The sequence below is a fragment of the Carettochelys insculpta genome, chromosome 10 (genome assembly GCF_033958435.1).
Source record: "Carettochelys insculpta isolate YL-2023 chromosome 10, ASM3395843v1, whole genome shotgun sequence".
NCBI classification, from domain to species: domain Eukaryota; kingdom Metazoa; phylum Chordata; order Testudines; family Carettochelyidae; genus Carettochelys; species Carettochelys insculpta.
In genome coordinates, this window is record NC_134146.1 from 27,329,554 (window position 1) to 27,354,010 (window position 24,457).

General features: G+C 40.3%; 1 protein-coding gene across 14 annotated transcripts in view; it reads left to right on the forward strand.

Annotated features, from left to right (window-relative positions):
• Nucleotides 1–2,694: 2,694 nt before the first annotated feature.
• Nucleotides 2,695–24,457, forward strand: part of MBNL1 (muscleblind like splicing regulator 1) — a 198,896-nt gene continuing 177,133 nt past the window's right edge. For 2 of the 14 annotated variants that reach the window (XM_075003932.1, XM_075003934.1), the window contains exon 1: nt 14,253–14,607. The gene's annotated coding sequence lies outside the window, so the exon portion shown is untranslated. Of the gene's footprint in view, nt 3,007–14,250; nt 14,608–17,152; nt 17,217–24,457 lie in introns of those variants that run through there. The other 12 variants (XM_075003922.1, XM_075003935.1, XM_075003923.1 and 9 more) reach the window with 12 other exon arrangements.

Consider the following 24,457-nt stretch of genomic DNA (forward strand, 5'->3'; position numbering starts at 1 on the left):
AGCCTCCAGAGACTGGCTGATGTGCTGTTGCACCTGGCTGCCCACAACTCCCAGGAGCTGAGAAACTGACCAGTGCAGCATCTGGCTTCCAGCTGTGCCTGGCTCCCAGCTCCCAGGAGCCAGGTGCAGCAGCACTAGTCAGTTTCCCAGACCCCCAAACTGCAAGGACCCAGGAGCCAGGCAGCAGGGTGCATGTTGCCAGCGGTGGGAGTGCAGCAGGGCCTGCGGGGGCGGAGGGTACAGAATGCGGGGCTGAGGAACTGTGGGATAGGTTCCCATAATGCACTGCTGCAACAGTTGATGTTTGGCCACTCTAGTGTGGCAGCACTAACTCAACTTTATCTGGACTTTGTGGGAAGTGAGGATACTCAAAACTGAATTTATAAAATCCAGCATAATAAAATTGAATTTATCTGGTAGTGTAGACATAGCCTTAGATTAGGCCCTGCATTACCTGCTCAGGTTGGGGCTAGTTTTGTTTGCTGCAATGATGATCCCTTTGCTTCTTGGGCTTTCTCCTACACTTTTACCTCTAGACAAGGACAACCAAATCATGATTCTCTGTTCTTGAGCTTAACTTTGTAGAAATTCCTCTCTCTTTTTTTGAATATGCTAAAAATGAAATAATTATTACTGTGAAGAGTGTGATTCAGGAGAAACTAGTGAATATGGAATGAAGTGCTACTCCACTTATCTGGGAGGAGGGGACAAAAAAGGCACAGCTGGAGTTGATTGTGGCTTAGTTCACAGAAGCAACTGCAGGCATTCGGGAGAAGGGATATCAGTGCTGGGATAGGGAAAGCAACAGGTGCATTCAAGACTGTCTATCCCATATGGAGTTCACATACAATATCTGTGCAGACGAAACTGCAGATCTTAAACTCAAATGTGAAGAGCCTACTCTTGTATGGGTATGAGCCTCGGTCTTCAAATCACAAGCTACAAACACTCATAAACAGATGCCTGAGGTACATCCTTCACATCAAATGGCAGGACTTGGTCGCAGATGAGGAGCTTTGAAGCAGAGCAGGACAAGAACCACTTGACATTCTCTTGACATTCAGATCAAGAGAAGAAAGTGGGCATGGCTAGGCCACACTCTCAGAAAACCATCATCCAGCATAGACCATCAAGCTCTCAAATGGAATCTGCAAGGAAAGCCCAAAAGAGAGAGACTTCGGACAACATGGAGAAGATCTACTCAGACTGAAGGACAACAACTGGGATACTCCTGGAATCAGCTAGAAGTTTTGTCCCAAGACAGAATGAAGTGGAGGAGACTTGTAGATGTACTCCTGTCTGAGTACAAGGTGTTTAGTAGTAGTAGTAGTATGTTTGTGGAAGGAGGTGAAACTGTGGGACAGCAATGTTAGAGCATGCTCCTTTTAAAGCCGGGTGAATTTCAATAAGGAAATAAATCTGCTCAGAAGTAAATGTTGCTATGAGCAATATTAACCCCTCTCAATGGCTACTCAGCCACTGGGAGAGTGTGCAGCTGCGATAGAAAAGGAACCTTTGCCCCTGGAAGTTGCCTGGGGTATTTGGCACAAAGGAGTCTAACATCCACAGAGTTGGCCTCTGCTTTCTTGTGTTGCTAGCTGCAAGACAATCACGATCACTTTCATCTTAGCCTGCAAGGCCATATATCGCTCCCACTGTATGGGAGAACATTGAAGAAATTTAGCAAGGAGAATGAAAACAAAATTTCCAGTGGAATGGTCCCTCCTCACAGTGAATGCCTCCAGATTTTTTCTGCAGGCCAACCTCTGGCCCTGTCAATAAAGTGTTTATTGTACTGTGTATCGTAGCCTTAGTACTGAGCATAGCATCATCATTTTTAGATAAAATCTCCTTGCACTTGGAGTTCAATTGCATATCAAAAAGCCTGTAGTTTTACAAACCTACTTAGTGCCCACAATTAGTTTGCCTGTATAAATATTTCCACATGTTTATGAAGAATCAATAATTTTAAAATAGCTTTCTATTTTTTACACTAAAAAGTTGATACATTAATGTTTTTAACACTAGTAACTTATTAGGCTGCTTCCCTCTCTTTGTGAAAGTCTTGTAGAATTCCAGAAGTGAATTCATAAGAGAGATGATTAGTTTATTCAGCTAATTTTCTACCATCTAAAAGGTCCCTGCTATATGAATGTTTGCACTAGAAGTAAGCTGTCATTTGTGAAAGAAGCCCAAAGACCATAGTAGCTGTAATAGAAATAACAAAGGAAGTTTTAATGTATCTTGCCTACAAAAGTCTGTCATAGTTAAAACTTTGCACCTGCTCTGTGATGTTTGTGGCTAGTGCAGGGTGAAATGATAGTAGCAGTTTCAGTTTTGCGAGGCTTTATCAGTTGCTAACAGACAAGTCTTCAGGCGGAAGGAAGTGCAAGACCCGAGGACAAAAAACAAACAACCTCCTGCCACCACTACAAAGTTTCCAGGAACACTTGTTGATCGTCTTGACAGGCAGGGCAAGTCTATCTTTTAGACCAGATGTCAGTTGTCAGATTAGCAGTTAGGCCATACACTAAACGTTTTTGATTGGTAGATTTGAAACACAAGACCAAGAGATCATTCTGTTAATGTGAACTGAACATGTTAAGTTGCAGTAGTTGCTTCATTTAGGGATGTGGCTTTAAAACAAAAGTACTTCCTTTGCCGCCTTTTTTTTTTAATAGCTGGAAGTAATTTTTGGTTCTTTAAAAATACATATGCAAACCACAGCCTGTTGCCATAGTTACTACTCTATGCAAATGTGAATCGCTTATTTCACATTCTTAAACCTATAGCATTTGGAAAGCGTAATTATTCTGGTCTTTTACTGCTTCTACTTTAGCTAGGCCACCTTCCTTCTGTGAAGAAAGAATGTTGTAATTAGTCCAGAAAAGACAGTAGAATAGAACACTTTGAGGTGGTGGTGGCAGTGGCGGTGACAGCGGCGATGGTGGCGGCTATAATATTTTAAACAGGTTTAAGACCTAACCTACACTTGAGACAAAACAGGTAAGAACTGAGCTTCCCTCCCACTTGTCTGATTGTATAAGTTGATGTTAGACGTATGTCAATTGCCTACTAAGCTATAGCATGTAATTCTGGAATCTGAACTGTTTCCATTGAGTGGAACTTTGTCATTTTGCATCTTGCTGGTTTACATTAAAAGACTGAAGGTTTTAATCACAGAGACAGAACATTGGGACTCTGTTTTGTACAGAAGTTTTTTTGTGTGAAAACTATAACTAACTATAAATTTATATTTATTTTTAGAACAGTACGTACTGAAAAATTTTACTTGTGGCTAATCTCTTTACAATTTCCAAGCAATGTATCCAAATGAAGTTTTGTTCTTGCTGTTGGATTTCTGCAAGCATACCCAGGCACCCATGCAGAATCCATTTGAGGTTCTGGACAGGCACAGGGGCCTCTGGCAGGATCTTATTGAAGGATCCTAGCTTAAATCAAGCAAGCACGAAACCATTTTGGTGGCTTTTTCGCTGGTCAATATTTTTGTCTCCGTTTTCTCATGTGTGTCTGGAACTCTCCAAACAAGTGTTCTGATGTGTTTAAACTGGTGCACTGCCTGTTTCATAATAGGCTTCATGGATACTGCTTAGTACTATAACAGTAGTTTAAATATAGATTTATACTTAGGATGGCAACATAGCTGCCTTGAGGTATTATGATAGGATTATTTTATTCCTTCTTTTCATGAAGGGGTAAATCTTATTTCACCATTTCTGTCAACCTTAATGATTGAGTGGCAGGAATAAGGTGAGCAGGAGCCAGTGAGAAATGTAGACATTGTTTCAAATATATTTGTAAAATGTAATGTAAATTAAAAAGACATTAATGCCTTGGCACCCACACTCCTGATCTTCTGGTATGAAAAATTTCACTATCTTTGAATGTCCCAGGGGTTTTGGTAGTTAAATACACTATTGGAATGAAGCTAGGGTCCTTCTGGGCTGAACTCCTGTACTTCACCTGTTGAGAAGTCAAATTAAATGGAAGTGGACCCCTGTTTCTGACAGCAGAATTCCAGTACTGATTAAAGAACCACCTTCACAGAGACCCCAAGGGACATAGTATACATCACAATTCTGATAGAATGCACTTTGCTCATTTACATGCTTGCAGACAAGTGGAAATTTTGTTAAATATTTTGATGCTTAGAGTTAATTACTGTTTGCACAGGGCATCACAAACAGTACAGTCTAAGTGAAAGTTTGAAAGATGTGTATGTGCTTTATAGAAGCATATTGTGATAACAAGCAAAGAACTAGAAACCTCTTTTACTTCTGTAGTTCTAATTCTATTTTTCTCTTTGTTGACAAAACTTAGGAGCAGAAGTTCTTAATTAAAGAGTTCATGCTATACTAACAATATTTACCTATGTAACAGTTCTTTCTGTGTACTAAACAAAGAAATATTTTGGGGTAACAAACACTTATTAAGAAACGGAAGAACAATAACTTGTGCAAATGAATAGCATAGCAAGGATCATGAGAGTTTTATTCTGGAGTTTAAATAACTTGTACACTCTCTAACAAAGGCTCACAAATAATGGCAAATTGGGTCAAGCTATATGTTGATTTTTTGTGAACAGAGGATTCCATTCTGATTTATAGAAAACACACCCCGTGAGCCGTCATATAAAAGTTAAGAACACTCTGGTTTGTAATATAGCGAACATGACTTGTATTTTAATATAGTGATATTAGGAATGTATGTGAAGGCAGGAATTCCCTCTATCTCATGTTACAAGGACATGTTGAAGACCAGACAGCCTAGCCTAGGTAAAAGCCTAGGTAAAACAGGCCTTTGCTAGACAAACAAATGTGGGTTTACTTCAATTTACATATTAACAGTAAACAAATCTATTGAGCTAAATCAGTGAGGGTTATCCAGAATACGAACTCAGGAGAGAGAGCACTAATGATTCCACAGAATGGTTTGGGGCAGTCACCCCAGGTTCTGAGCTTTTGAGGGGGGCACAATTGTGACCGACTCAATCATTCTATGGACAAGACAGTCCCCCATGTTAGCTGTGGGGCCTAGGGTGACCTGGGTAGGTGCCTGTCATGGACTGGTAACTGGGGCTGGGCCCTCTAACACTCACTGCAGTGGTATATGGCGGAGCTACCCAATGGCCTGGTCTGCTCTGCTCTCCTCTCTGTCTGCTCTGCTCCCCTTCATGGTGCTGGCAGGAAGTGGCATGCCTCAGGCCCAACCCCAGCCTGCTCCCCCAAACCCTTCATCTCTTGGGGAAGAGGTCTGGGGCTGGGGAACTCTGCTTCCCACTGCCATGGTGGTGCAGCACACAGCAGGCTGGGAGATGGGCACCAGGATGGGGTAGAGCAGAGCAGGCTGCTGGGTTACTCTGGCTCCTGCACCTGCAGTGAGTGCTAGGGATGATTATAGACTAAAAGTGCAGCCTCATGGTATAAGTATCCCATAGTAATATCAAAGATAGATGTGAAATAAAGCTCACATCCCTTGTAGAAGAAAAGGTAGTATAGTGAACCTGCTTGCTCAGTACTCAATAACCAATTCCTCCCACCCCTATCACTACTCAATCAATTTTAAAGGTATCTGAAGGGAAAAGATTGAGCCACAATTCACTCTGGGAAGAGCATAATATTAGGGAGACAAAATAAAAATGGAAGTGTTTGACCTTTGGACACTTCTGTACTATGACAATGAATACGGTATAAGAACCAATACCAGAAAGAATAGGTTCATTCCAGTATATAGCAAGAAAATACAGAGTACATTAGTAAATGAATAAAAACAAACAAAACAAGCTCCAAAGGAGCCTTTTTGAGAAATAATATGTTTTGATTTCAAACCAGATTTAATAGTATTAATGTCCAGAAGCATAGTGTTCCTAGACTGTCCAGCTCCAAGATTTAGAAGCTGTAAAGCATAAAGCGATATGAACCAGAATCAATTCGACAAGTGAAACACAGATTAAAAGTGGAAGTAGATATCTCCAATTTGTGTAACTATTAATCATGTGCAGCAAACAATCAAATATTTAGAGAAAGTGCTGGTGTTAAGGGCCACAATCTGTAATCCTGACCTCTTCTTCATTTTTTTTTTGCCAGTTACTTTCAGACACAGTTTGTCATTTAGATATCTAAGACCCTGCTTTATGGGTGCTAGTGAGACATTTCAAAAGGATCTTAATTGTCAGAGTTCATCTCGTTACAAACATATTCAACTTAAAGAGTTAAGAATGTAGACTGAGCACAGCAGTCATGCAAGAGAAACATAGGAAATGACATATTTAGAATATTTGGTCTCTTTGGAGCAGGAACTTATCTTCATAACTGTCTCTTTCTAAAGCTCCTAGCATTATGTTGCTGGGATAAAAAGTAAACAATTAAGAATGAGGTAAGTTATGTGTTCCTGTACTCGTCTGTAATAAAAGAGAAACTGAAAGACCAGCTAAAAGATCACTGTAATAATCCTGCCAGGGAGACTATCAAGGCACGAACAGCCAGTCTGTTTAATTGCATGAATTATTATGTCCGTTATTTAATATTTATGTAGAACCTACTGAGTGACAGGTATTGTACAAACAAATATAAAAACAAGTTATCTGCCTCAGACTTTATAATCTGAAAGAGATCATGTACAGATGTGAAATTAGTTTCAGCAAAAAGCAAAACACTTGGTCAAGCTCGTCAGGGCACTTACTGGTGCCATGAGTTTTGTTTAGAAGACCTTTGCTTTAGTTTCAGATGTTTTGATGTCTGTTTTGTTCACAATTCTTGAAGGGAGGACTGGAATTCATGGACCATCTGGACAAAGTGCATTTGAAAGAGACTTTCTGTAAGAAAGAGTTGATGGTGGGTTGCCACAATTTGGGGGTGGGGCAAGTGTGCAGGACTGCATTGATGCAGATACAGGGACAGGAGTGCAAGGAGGACACAAAGGAGGTGGTTAGTCATCATGGGGCATTAAAGAGGAGTGAGCAAAAAGACTCATGAGTAAGTGGGAACAGAATAACAGAACTTTGGAGATGTTGGTAATAAAAGAAATGGATCTACCATCTTAGTTACTTCTAACAATGAGGCATTTCTTTGTTTAAATTGATATGTAGATGAAACAACAAATGATAGTCAAATGTTCTACACAGACCTCATATTGTAAAAATGGAAGCAATTGGTTTACTTCAAAATAAAGCATGTAAAGGTGAGAGTGTTGTCTCAATCTCTAGACAACGGATTATTATGGTCTAAAACAAATTAAAATAGCACACAAACCTAAATTAAGCTTCTTTAAGACACAGGTGTAAACACGTTTTGTGACTTAGTTGGAAAACAGTAGGGATAGAAGCATAATCAGTAAGGATTTTTTTCTTCCTCAAGTGATTACATGCCAACTTTTATAAAGAGGATGTTAAATAAACAGGAGAGAAAAGAAAACTCCCAAATTAAGCTTTCAAGTCGTAAGATCTCTTTGAGTAGAGCCATGCCTTCCTGAAAGCATTCTGTTTTTAAGTAGCAGCTCTGAAAGACCTTCACCAAAGCACGTGTGAGAAGAAATTAAACTGAGGTTGACCTGTTGTTCATGAAGGATCTGATTATGGTCCTGCAACCTGTCCCAAGGAGTAAACTAGTACACATTGGAAATCTAAACTAAATAAGAGACAGGACCTACAACAGAAGGGAAATTCTTAACAGGAGGAGATAGGATTGGTAGAGCAGATAATGTTATTGGTCTGTGAGAACCAATATGGCAAAATTGCTAATCAAAACTGAAGAGCATGAGCTAACAAGGAATATATGGGGGAAAAAAGAGCCAATATATGGAGCACAGCTGAGAAAAAACAGTACCACCAAGTCTTGCTAATATCAGAGAAAATAATAAACCTCTTTGGCTGTGCAATGAAACTCAGTGGAATTACTGGGAAGTTGTTCTATGCAATGATTTAAATATTTAAAAAATCACCAAGAGCTAAGGTAAGCAAATAAATCAAAGCTATATTAAACAGCTGCTGGGTTACCATAACAGGAATTATTCTTTTCAATTTATAAGGTTGTAGGAAAATATGTCAGGTCAGTTGGATCTGAGTTCCAACCATCAGTGGTAAGAGTGAGGAATGTAAACACTGATCTTCTAAGAAAAAGCAAGATTGAGGTGGGCAAGTCCTAGGTGATCTACAAGTGAGAGGAATTAGCTTTTCCAACTTCAAAATTTTTCTAAAGATGAAGCATTAGAAAGGGGTAAATGAAAATGAGATCACTGCGGACTTCCAAAGTTTGAGCCCAAATATTCTGACTATGGCCAATAGATACTTTGTTCTAATCTCTATTTTCATTATGCTTTATCCATGGATAATCCAGAGGTGACACCTCTATATTGACTTATTTTTTTCCTCAAGGAAAAATAATAGCAATATTAATACCTGTTGCTAGGACAAAAACAATTGGCCACTGGAGCCATTGTCTGAAAAAAATGGATGGAGATGAAAATAAATGTGTGGTCTGAACATTGGAGATTGCTTTGAGAAAGGAATTCATCACAGCACCATTGCATGATCCACGAGTGGTAACAGCATCCAGCTGTGTGTGTTGCTGTGGTAACCAATCATTTCTAGTCAACAGAATCTTGTATAGAGTTAAAATTCATAATAGAAGGAATAGAAATCTGACCAAAACAAGGAATAAAAATAATCAAACATCATGTCATATAGATGACAAAGTCATGCATAAAGCTACTTATCAGATTCTTCAAAATGAAAAGAGGCATAGGATGGCAGGTACAATAAAGAACACTAAAAGACACTCAAAAATGCAGAGGAAAATGAGGCAGAATGACGGACCAGGCCAACCTTGCTAAAATGGTATTAAGGACTGTTAATTACTTAAAACAGCAAAACTAGAAAACTTTGCCTTAAAGCTGTAATTTTTGTCTATTTTGCTAAAATATATATTGCTGTAGTCTCAAAATATTACAATAAGTTCTGATGTAAGAAAGTAATTTTTGAGATTTGTAATTCACATGCATCATTGTCAGGTTTTGTTCCATTTTTCTTTCTTTAAAAGAAACAAAGTTTAAGACATAAGATTCTCTTTTTTCCAAAATATTGCCAATTATGCATAACAAGTTTATTAATAAAGCATCTATTGTTCCCACTTGTGCACATGGATTAGTACAAAGACTGTTCTAATACAAGTATGCCCTCTACATATGTCTGTGAGATATACAAACTAACTAGATAATCTCCAAAATGGAAATTAACAGTCAAATTAAATAGCATTTAGTAATTTAAACAATAATCATATAATAAAGCCTTTACAAGTTAAATATGCAAGCCAGTTTAAAACTTACAAAATCAAAAAGCACTTAACACACTTCATGTGCATTTGCGTACGTGCGTTGCAAAATCAATGCTAATATAAATTTATGCATTTATATCATTATGGTATATTTTTGTTCTGTTTTTACAGAAACAAATGTCCTCTGTAACTATACTATACATCCCCACTACATAGGGCCCAGTTATGCTCATTGATTGATTTGCCATAGACTTTTTTTGAAGTAAGATCTGGGCTAAAGTGGGCCTTAAATGGTCCTGCTGATTACCGTTGCACTCTGATGCCACCTTTTTCTTTTGCTATTTGGCCTAGCATTTAGTTGAGTGACAGAGGCTGTGAAAGTACAGAAAAGTATACTGTACTGGCTATAAGGTAACAGTTTTCTAAATTGATCTAAATGGTCACAAACAGAAATTGTTTGAAAGTTGGAAGGAAAAACAGGAGTTTTAAAATTAAGCTTTTAAAAATGTATGTATTTCCATTTGAAATAACTCCTTCATAATCAGTCAACAGCTGTGATATTTTGAAATGAGTGTTAAACAAAATGTCACCTGGAAGAAGTGAAAATGCCAAAGTTAAGTTAAAAGATTCTGCATTTTTTTTTTAAAACTGTAATTTGTTTAAGCAAGGAATTCAAGAATGCATCTCACCTGAAGCATGCAGTTTAATTACAGAAATTGCATAAGAATGATATATTTTTATTTTTCAGTAGCCAGTATTTTAGAATGATTGAGAACAGAGCAGGAAACACATCCTAAAAAAGCAGTGCAGAATAAGGCATAAAGTAAAACTGCTTAAGATTCCTACCTTGTCTTAACTACTATGGTGATGTGCAGACTGGATGGATGTCTAGAGTGTGAATTGCCTAAATAACATTAGTTTACTTTCAAAAAGTAAGTAAATACCAAAAAATCTGGAATGGACATTTTGATGTCAAGTAGCTTCAGAGTGTGTAATGTGTCTATATTTGATTTTGGGATCATCCAAAAGAATTCCTGGGTTTTCATTTATCATACCATTCCTATGCCCATTGATAAATACTTACCAATCCTACGTGTATATACAGTTTTCAGAGTTAGACACTAAATTCCATGTCTGGACATGCAAAGTGGCCATGAAGTTTCCACGTGGCTTTGAAAACATGCTTCAGAATGAGCTGTCATGATCCAATTACACATAAATAAAGTAGGGGAGAGGAGCAGAAACCATGCCTTCTTTTGCAGAATCATGATGGACTTATGCAATGGCCCTGTATACTATTGTGATACTAAAAATAACTTCCAAAGGCCTGATCTACACCTAAAACTTAGGTTAGATCTACACAGCAAAACTATTTTGAAATAATTGCTGTTGTTTCAAAATAACTGTCCTAGCATTTACACAATACAGCCACTATTTCAAAATTACTTCAAAATAGTGGTTGGGTTATTTCAAAATAGGTATACCTCCTTCTACAAGGAATAGTGCCTATTTCAAAATAGCTGTTTTGGAACACGTGCTGTTAAGACTGGCTGTGTCTACACAGCCCCCTCCCTTCTGGAAGGGGCATAGTAATGAGCAAAGGGGAATATTCAAATGAGGTGTGGATTTAAATATCTTGTGTCTCATTTGCATAGTCCCACGAGATTTTGCTTCTGGAAGAGCCCCTTCCGGAAGCTACAGAGCTATGTAGATGGGACCCTTCCAGAAGGAACCTTCCCCTTCAGAAAGCCCCCTTATTCCTGAAACGTTTGAGGAATAAAGGGGCTTTTGGATGGGGGGGAATCCCTTATGGAAGGAACCCATCCACACCGCTTGGTAGTTTGTGGAAGGGGCTCTTCTGGAAGTGCAGTCTCGTGGGATTATGTAAATGAAGCATGAGATATTTAAATTCATGCCTCATTTGAGTATTCTCTTTTACTCATTACCATGCCACTTTCAGAAGGGAGGGGGCTGTGTAGATGTGGCCACAAGGAATACAGCCTATTTTGAAATAAGACGGTGTGTGTCCAATGGCTGTACTTCAAACTAGGCTATATGTGATGTGGTTAGATGCTATATTTTGAAATAGCTGCGTGCTAGTTTGAAGTGTATTTTTGTGTGTAGCTACTCTGGAATACCATATTTTGGAATAGGTCTGCTTTGTAGATGTAGCCTTAGATCACCAGGTTAAAAAATGGTTGAGAGAGCTACTTAAGCTAAACTAACCCTGGTATAGACACAGTTAGTATAACAGAATAATTCTACCAAGCTACCACCTCTTGAAACGATAGACTTAGTAGAGTTATCAGGAAAAATACTTCTGTTGTTGCGAGCATCTGTAATGCAGCACTGCAGCTGTGCTGTTATACCGCTTGCTGTATAGATATACTCTGTGTTGATATGAGCACCCAAAAGTGGAGCTAGGTGCCCTGAAATAGGCATTCAGCTTTGAAAATTGACTTCGCAGTCATTCATACATTTTTAGATGGCACATATAATATGTGTGATACTGCACAATCCACTTAAAATAATCTCTCTGGGTGAATATTAACCTCATTGAATTTAATTGGACAACTCCTACTGACTTCAAGGGTTTCAACACTATTATGTGTTGCCAAAATATGACAAACTCTGCCATGAAGTCTCTATGAGCTCCATGCCAGTCCCAAGCCTGGATGAGGGAGGAAGGTTGGTCAGATGAGTGTTGATGTGCTGAGCGTCAAACAACAATATGAATGAAATCTGATGCCAGTACAACTAAATGATAAAAGATGCCAGCTCAGATATCTCCCAGATAAACAAGGTCCGCAATACCAATCGAGCGATGAGGGCTAGGTTGATAAGTTCGCTACCGAAAGAAAATTACAACTAACACATATGCTATCCATTGGAACATGGAATGTCCGAACACTGTGGGCAACTGGATGAATGAAAAATCAAGACCCTGTTATTCCGCATAATGGACGGTTCGAATAGGAGAGGCAGACCTCACAGAGAATGGATAGATGATATAGCAGATTGGTGAAGAGCTAGTCTACAGAAACTAAGCCACTCCGCACTGGACAGGGAAAGATAGAAGGAAATAGAGGGAGAGGTATCAGACACCAACGGGTGCTGAGCTCAGTTATTGATGATGATGAAAACATGACAGCACACAGCTTTGTGAGTTCGAATGTTGTCATTGCATTTTTAACCACTTGGGGCTAGTTAGTGGCTGACTTGTACTTAAAGTTTGGAAAGGTTCAAAGGGGAATGATTTCAGGGTGAGGGTTAAATTAATTTGTTGGACCCCATTTATTGCGCCTAGTTCCAGTTTGGACACCTTAGGTGTTGCAGTAATGATGGACTTATGGAATGGCCTTAGGTGTTGCAGTAATCCTTGGTGTGTTTAGTTAACCCCTGCCAGAGATATCATCTGCTTCTTCCATAGTTAATGGTGAAGAATGAAGGTGTATCTGTTTTGGTAATAAATTGATTTGCTTGTGGTGTAGTCAAACTAATTCTGCAGCAACTAAGACCCTGTTCTATTTAAGCAAATCCTTGTGCAAATATGGGGATCTGATTAAGTCAACTGGGCTCTACCTAGGAGCAGGGATTGCTGTATCAGGGTCTTGCTCTGTTCACTAGAAATAGTCAATTAGGAATTTTGATCAATTTTTTTTGTGTAATTCAGGAAGTGTTTCAAATACAGTATGAGAAGAGTAAGTGCTTGCATTATTCAATTTACTTACTCTTTACTCATGCGGGAGTGGTGCCTGAAAACTAGGTGCAGTATATTGACTCTTGCAGGTAGTGTTACTCCACAGTATTATGAAACAACACTGTGAATATTATTTTTCTTTATCTAATGTGTATGTACTCTCTACCCAAACATTTGTTCTCTTCAGGGACTCTGTGAACACCTACCTAAGAAAGAGTGGCTGAGAAATAGAAGCATATACACTGCTCTTTATTGACCATAGGGAAGAACTCTCGGTGAAAAACCAAAAATCTCACCTGCAATCTCTGACCCTAGTTCCAGTGAATGTGGAAAGAAATGTGGGTTTTATCTCATTAGAATCACATTGCCAAGTTTTGGGGTGAATGTGTGAGGGAAAGGTAACACACACAGACCACCATATAAGGGATTTTAAAAACATAAGTACAAGGTGAATTAAAAACTCCAGGCCAAAGAAAAGTTGATGACTGGTCATTTTAGGGAGAAATTGGGCTTTTAGCGGGAGGGTGGTTTTTTTGTCGTTTCCCCCCAGAATTATTAAAAGTGTTGGCTCATGGAACACAGTATGAGTTAGAAAGTGTGTATAGTGGAATACAATAAAGCTAAGGGTGTAATTTATTTAAAGAAATAGGAAATCTTTTGAACCCATTAAAATACAGTGAACTGTTTCTGAGACCTAGGGAAAAAATATACATCATCTGCTGCTTTTGAAGGTGGTGGTTGTAGTCAAAATGGGTTGTTAGGCAAATGTTATGTATTTGTGCAAAAGGGTTGCATACTTGCAGTGGCAACTCTTACATACATTTCCTGGATATTTGCAGAACTGAAGCCAATTGATTGCAACAGAAAGACAGTCTTTTGCGGGCACAGTGCCTGTGCTCAATTAACGACATTGGTACACTGTACAGTGAATTTTAAAGCAGCAGCACTTTACGAAGCTGGGTAAAGTCTGAGAGCATACTTATATTCTGCACCCAACCTTACGCGCTGTTCCTCACGGCGTCTTTGAGAGTCTGTTTGTTTCTTTTTACAGGATTTACTCAGTGTCTGAACAGCAGTGTCCATGTGTCCCATTTTCACTATAGTTCAGAGGTTATAATGCTTTACATATAAGATGGGATCTACCAACCCTAGCTTGCAGGGGATGATTTTTATCCAGATCCCTTTTTATACCCCACTTCTGCAGCTGTTCCGACAACAGTCCTCACGGGCCTGCACTTTTCTCCTTGGGCTGGTACCTAGCGTTTCCCGGAGGCAGGAAGAGGCAGTCGCACGGAAACAGAGATATTTTTCTCCTTCCCCCCTTTGCATTCCTACGGCTCGACCAGTACGCCCCGTGCTTCCTGGTAGGTTTTGCTGAACGGGGGAGGGGCAGTGCAGCCAGCGGCGGAAACCAGCCCTCGGAGATAAGCGTCTGCAGGGCTCTATGCAACAGTCTTGCACTGCAGCTGAGTGCGGGGCGGCTGTCGACATGCTGCTGTGACAAGGCACCGGAGACGTTCCATTGCCAGGCTTTGTCAGCTGGTGAGAATGAATCCCACAATGCCTTGGGCAGTCTGTCCCCAGTCTGGTGGCCTCTGGAGAAGAAAAATGTGAGAGGTAAGTCCCCCACCCCCCTTAATCCAGCCGCTCTAGGGTTATTTGTTTGGCTGTGCAGCACCTAGGTGGCCGAATGAGGAAGCGGGGTTAGGCTTTCCCTGACTTTCAGTTTCTCAGCCAGGGCTCTGGCTGACCGCAGGGGATGGTTTCATATCTGCCCCCACGTAGAGCTAAAAAGAAAGCAGGAGGTGGCAGTTCTGCTTCAAGCGCCGCTTCCTGTGAGCGCGTCGCACGCTCTGTCAGACCGCTGCACCGAGGAGAAAAGGAAACGGGGGGAAGGGGGGGCGAGAAGAGGAAAAAAACAAACAAGCAGGTGCCTAGGAACTGTCCCGGTCGAGTGTGAAGGGAACGCGAGAGCCGGTCGCAGGCAAAGATTCCCCCCCCCCCCCCCCCCCGGGAAAATTCTCATCACTTCTCCATCTGCCCCCTGGCTTGGTTTTCACATGGGCCAGCTATGTGCAGGGAAAGGTTAATTCGCTGCCCACTGCACATAAATTAGGCATGACATGTTTAGCGGCGTTTCCTTATATGGAGAGGGCTGTATTTCAGTACAGTGCGTCTCTTGCCAAGTTTGCAGGGTGGAGGACACCCAGCAGAAGAGGTTGTTTGTTTATTTATTTATTTGCTCTGTTTTCTAGTGCGTCACTCAAACTGTTAAGAAAAGTGAGTGTGCAGAATGATGGCTGGGAGCTGAAGTTCAGTTTGTACACTGCGGTTCACGGAGGGCGGAGTAAACTTAAAAACACTTGGATTTTTGGTTTGCGTTTGGAGAAGGAAATGTCATGTTTTCCTTTAATGGACCGGAATTTGTTAAGATTAACGCAACATCATTAGGAAATATTTTGAGATGAGATTCTGTAACACTAGCAATGTGGTGCTGAGTCTGTTTAATTTTTTTTAACCTTCCATCTAGTTTACTGTAATTTGTGCATAAAAAATCCAGTGGAGCCAACTTATACTTTGAAACTCGTAGGTCCCACTGTAAATAATGGTGCTTCTAAATTGTGAACAGAACCAGTTACATTCATTTGGTCTACCAAAACTGAAATGGTAGGAATAGCTGAAAAGTTCAGTAACTCTCTCTGTCTGTCTGTCTGTCTGTGTGTGTGTGTGTGCGCGTGCGCGCGCATACAAGTGTACATTGTATTTTACAGCAGCATATTATATGTAATGTGGGCTTATATTAAATACAGTGTTTTGTATGTGGCTAAATACATGCACACTTCTGTATGTTTTTATCATAATCTATGTGTATGTATACACAATTATATCATTTGAAAATTAATTAAATCCATCCCATTTATTTCTAGAGCATCTGTCAGTGTAATATCAGTTGCTAACATGATGCACAAAGTAAAATCAGATGATATAATTTATTAGATCTTTCAAAAAAAATCTTAGACGTGTCTCAAGGGGCTACTAAGGAAATTACACAGTCATAGGAGTAGGAGGGAAAATACTGTTGCAGATAGAATCTGGTTAAAAGGTGGAAAACAAAGAGTAGCAAGAAAGGGTCGGTTTTCAACATGGCACGAGGTAAACTATTGCTTGTTTCAAGGTTACTTGCTAGGGCTATGATAATTTAATATGTTAATGACCTGGAAAAGGCAGTGAACCGTAAAGATACAAGTCTGCAGATGATAATTTAGGGAAGACTAGAGAAGACTGTGATGAACTTCAGAGGGATTTAATAAACCAAGGTGATACTGGCAGATGAAACTCAGTATTGTTAAATGTACTCTGGAAAGAAAAAAATGAACCATCCTCTCACTTTGTGAGATTCTAGATTAACCATAATGACTTTGGCTAGAGACCTGAGGGTTACTGGAGACAACCTTTGCATAAATACCTTTGGTCAGTATACAGTGATGATCAAAAGACAGACAGAACAAAATATTAGTATGTGTAAATATTGTGATAGAAATATAATAGTATTCTGTATTAATCAAGGTGCGCTTTCACCAGAAATAGTGCATTTGGTTCTGGTCACTTTAACCCAAAAACATATAACAAAAGCAGGAGAGATAAATGATTGCAGGCATAGAGAGACTTATGTGGGGGGTGAGAGTGAAAAGATTTAGATGGAAGATTAGTAAGAAAGGACATGATACAAAATACCAAACATGAATGAAATGGGAAGATAAATTGGGTTTTCCTTTATTAGTAACATGAGATGATTGCTGAAAAGGAAATATTGATGCAAGGAAACACTCTTTTACATCACAATAATTAACCCATGGAATTTATTATTACAAGATATGAGTTAGGTGAAGAGGTTAGTAGAATTCAGAATAAAGTTAGATGCTTCTATGAGTGACAAGGATTTAACACAGCTACATTTGACAGGAAGAAAATCTGTTTCTAGAAGGAAGCAAAAAAGCAGTCCTGTAGCACTTTAAAGACTAACAAAACAATTCATTAGGTGATGAGCTTTCGTGGGACACATCCACTTCAGATCTCAGTCTGCCCCACGAAAACTCACCACCTAATAAATTATTTTGTTAATCTTTAAAGTGCTACATGACTGCTTTTTTTTGTTTTTTAGGATACAGAATATGGCTACCTCCCTGTTTTTGGAAGGGTTGTGAAGAGACTTCACCTATGAGCAGGTTATTGCATAGCTGTCCTTTTTCGGATTTATTAGCATTTTCTATCTGTCAGATGGGGTTCAGCACAGGAAATTCTGTTCGTATGACACAATATGACTATTTCCATGCTTTTTGAAGGTGGCAATGAAAAGTAAACTGCATACATTGGGAAAAAATACTTATGCTGCCATTTGATTGTACTCAGAATCAAGTGCATTGGTGACCAGGTCAAGAGAATTAAGTGAGGGTTGGTAGGCCAGGACCAAACCCACTCCTCATCCACATGTGGGGCATGGGGAAATGCAACAGCCCCGGGCAGAAATGTGCTTTTTGAGGAAGTTCTATGACCTGTATTATATATATGATCATAATTGTGCCTTATGGCCTAGTAATCTGTGAATCTCTGTGGCTGTTAAAACCATTTCTAGGCTGGAATAAAGACCATGGTCTCCATAGATGTGCAAATCTGCTCTAACTGGAGCACAGGATCTTGTCCAAGAGGTGAATATAGCTGAACTGCTTAGTGATAGTGGCTATAATGTAATAAAACTTAATATCTATGAAGGAATAAAGTGCAACCCTCATCCCTCATCCATCACAGTAACATTTAGCTTCTAAAAGGGAAATGACACAAAAATGAAGATCATTAAATGAAAATTGAAAGGAAGCTGCATGGACACTTCTTAAAATCACAATCACAGAGACTGAGATTAAGTGTACACCTCAGATTTAAAAAAAAAATGCCACTATGGGTAAATAATAGTGTAAAAGAGGCAGTAGGAAATATAAAAAGACATCTTTTTTAAAAACTAGAAGTTAAATCTTACTGAGCAAAATTGAAATGAGCATAAATTCTGGCAACTCAAGTGTAAAAGTATAATTAGGCAGACAAAAAAAATGAAGAGCAACTAGCAAAAGACATAAAACCAACAGCAGTTATTTCTGATACATCAGAAGCAGGAAGCTTGCCAAATAATCAGTCGGGTCACTCCATGATTGAGCATTGAAGGAAGATAAGGCTGTTGCACAGCATCTGAATTAATTCGTTTCATCAGTCTTTCACTGCAGAGGACGTGAGGAAGATTCCCACATGTGGCCTATTCTCTTTAGGTGACAGATTTGAGGAACCGTCCCAGACTGAGCTGTCTATAGGATAGTGTATGAACAGCTTGATCAGTTGAAGAGTAATGTCACCAGAAGGTATCCAAGGTTCTGAAGGAACTTGGATATTCAGAAATTTCAGAACTATTTTTTCTGAAATCAGCCTCTGTGCCAGATGACTGGAGGAGGCTGACTTTTTTTTTTTTGTTTAAGTCTCAGAGGTGATTCTGTGTAGAACAGGCCAGTAAACCTACCTTTAGTGTGTGGCAAAGTACTGGGAGAAGCCAGAAAACAGATTGACAGGGTTAGACGAATACCGAGTAACCAGCTACTTCAAGATAGGCCCAAGAAGGTCAATAACAGAACATCACTTGCAGAACGCCTGTGCCCCCTAGCTCAAACCCCTGCAACGCCTCTTTAAAAACCTACTACATATCCTAGATCATGATGCTACATTCTGGAAGGCCCTAGGTGACAGGGCTGTTCTCTCATATGAACAACCTCCTAATCCAATGAAGACCCTCACTAGCAACCACAGGCTATACCACAATAATACTAATCCTCAAACTTTTCCTTACAACAAATCCCATTGCCAACTTCATCCACATATATACTAGAGATACCATCACTGGACCTAATCACGTTAATTACAAGATCAGAGGCTCATTCTTCTGTACCTCAACCAATGTTATGTATGCCATCATGTACCAGCAATGCCCCTCTACTATGTACATTGGGGAGACTGGGCAAACCCCAAAGAATGAATGGACAGAGAGCAGACATTAGGAATCTCAATACACATAAGCTGGTCGGTGAGCATTTCGCTGGAGTGGACCAGATTACATACGGAGATTTGTGAACTGGGGTTCATACTCATATGCAACACATTTACATTTGGTATGAACAGGAACAGCAATTATCTCATGCATTACAAGAACTGCTTCCCTTCCTTTGATATTCGTAATTATCTGAGGCAAAATACTTAACATCCCCCTCCTCTTACCCCCTCCTTCAGTTCCTTGTATTTGTCAGTTTTTGCTGCAATTTTTTGTTTTTTGTTTTGGATCTCTGTACTATATACTTGAGTCTGGACTGGAAATGGTGTACACCCGAAGAAGTGGGTCTGTCCCAAGAAAGCTCATCAACTAATACATTATTTTGTTAGCCTTTAAAGTAGCTACGTACCTGCTGTTTTATTTTCTTAGGTGAAATTAAAGAATAGAACATAATTATCAGAAATCTAGGTGAATGTGATATGTTTCACAAGAGTCAACATGACTTTTGTAAAGGGAAATCATGCCTTCAAGAGCAAATTCTTTGAGGGGATTAACAGACATGGACAAATGACAGTGCCATACTTGGATTTAGGAAAATCTTTGACAAGGTCCCTCACCCCAGGCTCTTAAACAAAGCAAGGGGATGAGGTAGGATGGATGAGAATGGATAAGAAGCTGGTTAAATGTAGGAGCAAAGGTTAGGAATTAATGGTCAGTTTTCACAATGGGCCAAGGTAGTATTGGGGTCTCCTAAAGATCAGGAATGGGGTCTGTGTTGTTCAACATATTCATAAATAACTTGGAAAGGGGGCTGGGGGGAAGGAGTGAGCTTCCTAAGTTTGCAGATGATATAAAATTACATGCACTTAATATTCAATGGAAGCCATCCTGCCGAGTAGGTAACATCTACTGGACTAATAAATGTTAAGGGCCTGGGACTTTAGGTGGAGGAAGGGAGGGCCTTGTGTACATGTGTTTAATAATCAATGGAAGCCTTTCTCCGAGCAGGTAATGTGTACTGGACATTTTAAGGGCCTGGGACATTAGTTGGCCTGGGTTAGTTTAGCAGTCAGACTCTTTATTAATGCTTCAAAGATTGCTTGCTCACTTGCAGTGTAGACCCCGAAACTTTAGAAGCTTTAAAATGTAAACTTAATCTACAGGAGAAGGAGATTGATATTTGTAAAATGAATGCTTCATGTTAGACAGTCCTCAGAGGACCATTGATCTATGAGAACCTTACTTAGGGAGGCCATTGGAAAAAAAATTGCATTTAGTAGTTCAGAGAAGGCAGAATTTATGGACTAAAATACTAATCCACAGAACTAAGCGGTGGGCAAGATCTGTTGTCTGCAGCCAGAAGAAGAATATTTAGAGAGCTCCATGTTTTGTCATTTTGTATAAGGGTATAACAAACAATATACAGGCTATAAACATTTCTTCTTCTCCTGCTCTTGGCTTACAAGTATTTCTGGAGCAATACAGAAATAGTAATAATACAGGAAAGGCCTGTAATTAGGAGGATGAGACTTAATGCTTCTTGATGACCAGAAATAGTGTATGATTGCTACTTAGGACCTCTTGGGAGAAACTACAACTGTCATTCTCCTAAAAGACCTAAAGCCAAGACAGTCATATTAATTGGTATAAAAACAGGCCTTGCAGTAAATATTCATTCTCTTCAGAGGCTTAATATGTGTTTTCCTTTGCCTTACGTATATTTTAATTAATGTAATGAAGATTGATGTCAAGAAATACTTTTATTGTTAGGAAAGGCAGAGCATTATACAAAAATTGGGGAAAGATCTTCTGCGTTCTCTAGATATTATCCTGCTTGATGAAATTTTATTTAGTATATTTTCACCCCTGTAGTACTGAGGCATTACAGTGAAATATCAAAGAATGGGCCTCTTCTGAGTAGGAGGGAGTGGAAAGGACATCATGAAATTTTACAAAGCATGTGTTGTGCATCAGATATGTAATGAAAGGCACAGCATGGCCCTCCCTGGAGCCCTCACACTTGTGTGGCTCACAGTGTTGTCTGGAGGAGCAGGTGCAGACCGTCACCTGCAGGCATGCCTTTGTTCCAGGAACTGCACTTCATCATGTGTATGAGGTGAGGCTGGCGCACATGTGGCTAACCTGCTTCCATCTGTGGCAGGGCCTGGTGGGCCCCCTTCCCAAGGTCATTCGGGCTCCCATGAGGCTGGTAGTGGGTTAGCACCCATGCCCTGGGGCTGCCTGCTGGGTCAGGGTGGGTCCTACTGCCTCGCACGTGGTTGTATGTGCTGGGACTGCAGCATGAGGTTCTGCCCTAGCTGGCCTGGTGATGTTTGCAGCATGCCCCATTTGTGCCCACTTGCCACGCCCTGGAGTGTGTGACATATGGGGTACTTAACTGGAAGGGCTCTTGAACAGCTCTGTGGGTGCCCTGGAGATGGCCTGGCTGGAGAGGCTCAAATCCAGGGTGAAAGCCAGGGTGCTGCCACTGGCCTCGGTCCCCGTGTCCACCTCTGGCGGAGGTTGGGTCCAGGGGTGCTGCTGGTCCTCCTTCTCCTCCTCTTCGGGCTCTGGGTGTGGTTGGGGAGGGGGCTCCTCCTCTGTGTTGATGGGGGAGGTAGGTGGAAAGGTGTCTCCCTGCCTAGGAGCTTGTGAAGCTCCCTGATGTAGCAGGCCTGGGTGTACCCCTGGTGGAGTTCTTTAACCTTCTCCCATATCTGCTCCATGTCACGGGCATGGTGGCCGTCAGCTAGGTGTATGTGGGAGTATTCCTCCACTTTGCTGAGGGGTTGAGGAGGGTCTCTTCCTCAGACCACATGGCCAATAAGTCCTGGACCTCAGGCCCTGTCTAGAAGGGGGCCTCAATTTTTGTGCCTTGGGGTAGCTCCTGGGACCTCTTCACCTGGTCCCTGGAGGGCCCCAGGGGGTTGTGGGATGGCTAGTTCTCTAGCATCTTTCAGGAATCAGCAGTAAGGAGTGGCTGTGAGGACATGGCAACAACCAGCCTGTGGCTCTGCTGCTCCTATGCTCTAGCTTTCTGCACAGGGGTTTCCGGGGCTCCCTGCAGCTTTAAGAATGGCTGACTGCCGTGGATACGGTGTCCTATGGGGCAGCTCCACAGTGCCCTGAAGGCCTTTTCTGTTAATAGAAACTCCCCCCCCCCCCCCCAGAATTTACAGACTGGCTTGGTGTCAACAGATCTCTGTTGAGAGAGGCTGTCTGCCTCATGGGGGAATCACAGAATGCAATGTTCCACACCCAGTATAAAACACATAAATAAATAAATTGGTGTTACTATTCTAATTATAGCTTGCATTCAGTGGGATGATTGCTATTTGCCTTTAATTCAAAACCTCATTAGTAAATTCAAAAGATAGCATTTTAATGACGTTAGAAATGGTTTTAAATAACTTTACTGTACAGTTGGTGTAGAACTGGATTAACCCTTCCTGCAGGGGGGAAAAACAGCAGAGAGTTAAGGAAAAAGAGGAGCAAAAATTCCCATTTGTTCCTGTAAAGTGGAAGAGATTTTAAGGTCCAAAGTGTGGACAGAGTCACGACTGGCAGCCATCTATTCTGCAATGAGTGTATACTATTATTAGCAGTTATGGAGATGCTTCTTCTGCCTAGTCACCCACTGCCTCCTCTGGCAACACTGAGTCTTCAGAAGCCACGTTGTTACTGGTGAAGTCACCCAGAACTTCACACTAACAGCTGTATCTGTGTAAATATGCAAGTGGTCAGGTGGGGATTTTTTGGGCATAAGCTTTCATTGATAAAACCTGCTTTGTCAAATGTACAAAGTGAGTCTAACCCACAAAAGTTTATGTCCAAATCTATTAGTATAGATGTTGACAGTTTTTTCCCCCTGCAGGAAGGGTTAATCCAATCGTACACCAAGGCTGTGTCTACACTTGCATTCCTCTTTCAAAAGAGGCATGCAAATGAAGGAAATGGAAAATGCAAATAAGGTGCATATTTGCATATGTGGCACCTCATTTGCATATTATTTCAAAAGAGCTTCTTTCGAAAGTAGAAAAGCAGTGTAGCCCCAGCTCTTTTAAAAGTACACCCGATCTTCAAAAGAATCCCTCTTCCCATAAAAAAGGAAGAAGGATTCTTTCAAAGATGGGGTTTCCTTTCAAAAGAGCTGCGTCTACACTGCTTTTCTTCTTTCAAAAGAAGCTCTTTTGAAATAAAAATATGCAAATGAGGTGCCACATATGCAAATCCACACATCATGTGCAGTTTTGATTTCTCTCATTTGCATACCTATTTCGAAAGAGGAATCCAAGTGTAGACACAGCCCAACTGTACAGTAAAGTTATTTAAAATCATTTCTAATGTCATTAAAATGTTATCTTTTAAATTTACTAATGAGGTTTTGAATGAAAAGTGCCACAGAACTCCTTGTTATTCTGAGCTGGTCACTTATCAGCTCTGACCCTTAAAGTCTTCTGGAGCCTCATCTTCATGATGCAAATGCAGATGGCTGGGGTGTACAACACAACAGAGGCAGTGTTCTATTTCCTGCCCTCAGGAAGAGTTCAAGAGGAACTGTCTCCACTTGATGGGACCTAGAGGAATTTTGTGCTGTTGGGTGGCCTGACCCTATGAGATCTGCATGGCTGTATCCTTATAGTCTCACAGAAGGCATGTAAAGGCAGAAGAGTTATTTGTGCACACAGAATTATTTTGTGGTTTGGCCTTCAATTTAAGCCTGTTTAAACACTGTTTAGGCTTAGTCATTGCCAGGAAGCATGAAAGTGCCTTAGTGTAAATGAGAATTCAGCCCACATTAGTGAGTTGTGTATGTATATGTAGGTGTGAGTTTGTGAGTTGAGATTCCAAGCTTTGGCCTGGGACATACAGGAGGTCAGACTAGATGATTTGGTGGCCTGTTCTGGTCTTAAACTCTTTGAGCCCAAATAAGTGTTTCATAGAAAATTAATATCGTGGGACATGTACAGTATAAAGGCTGGACATAGTTTTGTATTTAAATCTGAACCCATATTACCATCATAAAATACATTAGTATTTAAAATACATGTTTTATATACCTGTACAGTTTAAAATGGAAATATAATATGAAAGCACTCCTTTATTGCATCCATTCGTTTCTGCAGAAAGTAATGACGTTTTTCCTACATGTGTGGATGGTAATTTACATTTGAACATCTTTAGGGTTTTTTCCCCTGTTCGAAGCTACTAGAATGCTTTGTTGTCTGGCAGTGTGAGAAGCTCTTGTTGCAGTAAGGATTTCTCCCACACCTTCAATAGACAGTATTCATTAATACTACATTTATAGTGGGGTTCTGATAAATGTGTGTCAGTTACACTTTTGTATACAAATGAAGATTTTAACAGCTATGGACTGAATTTTTC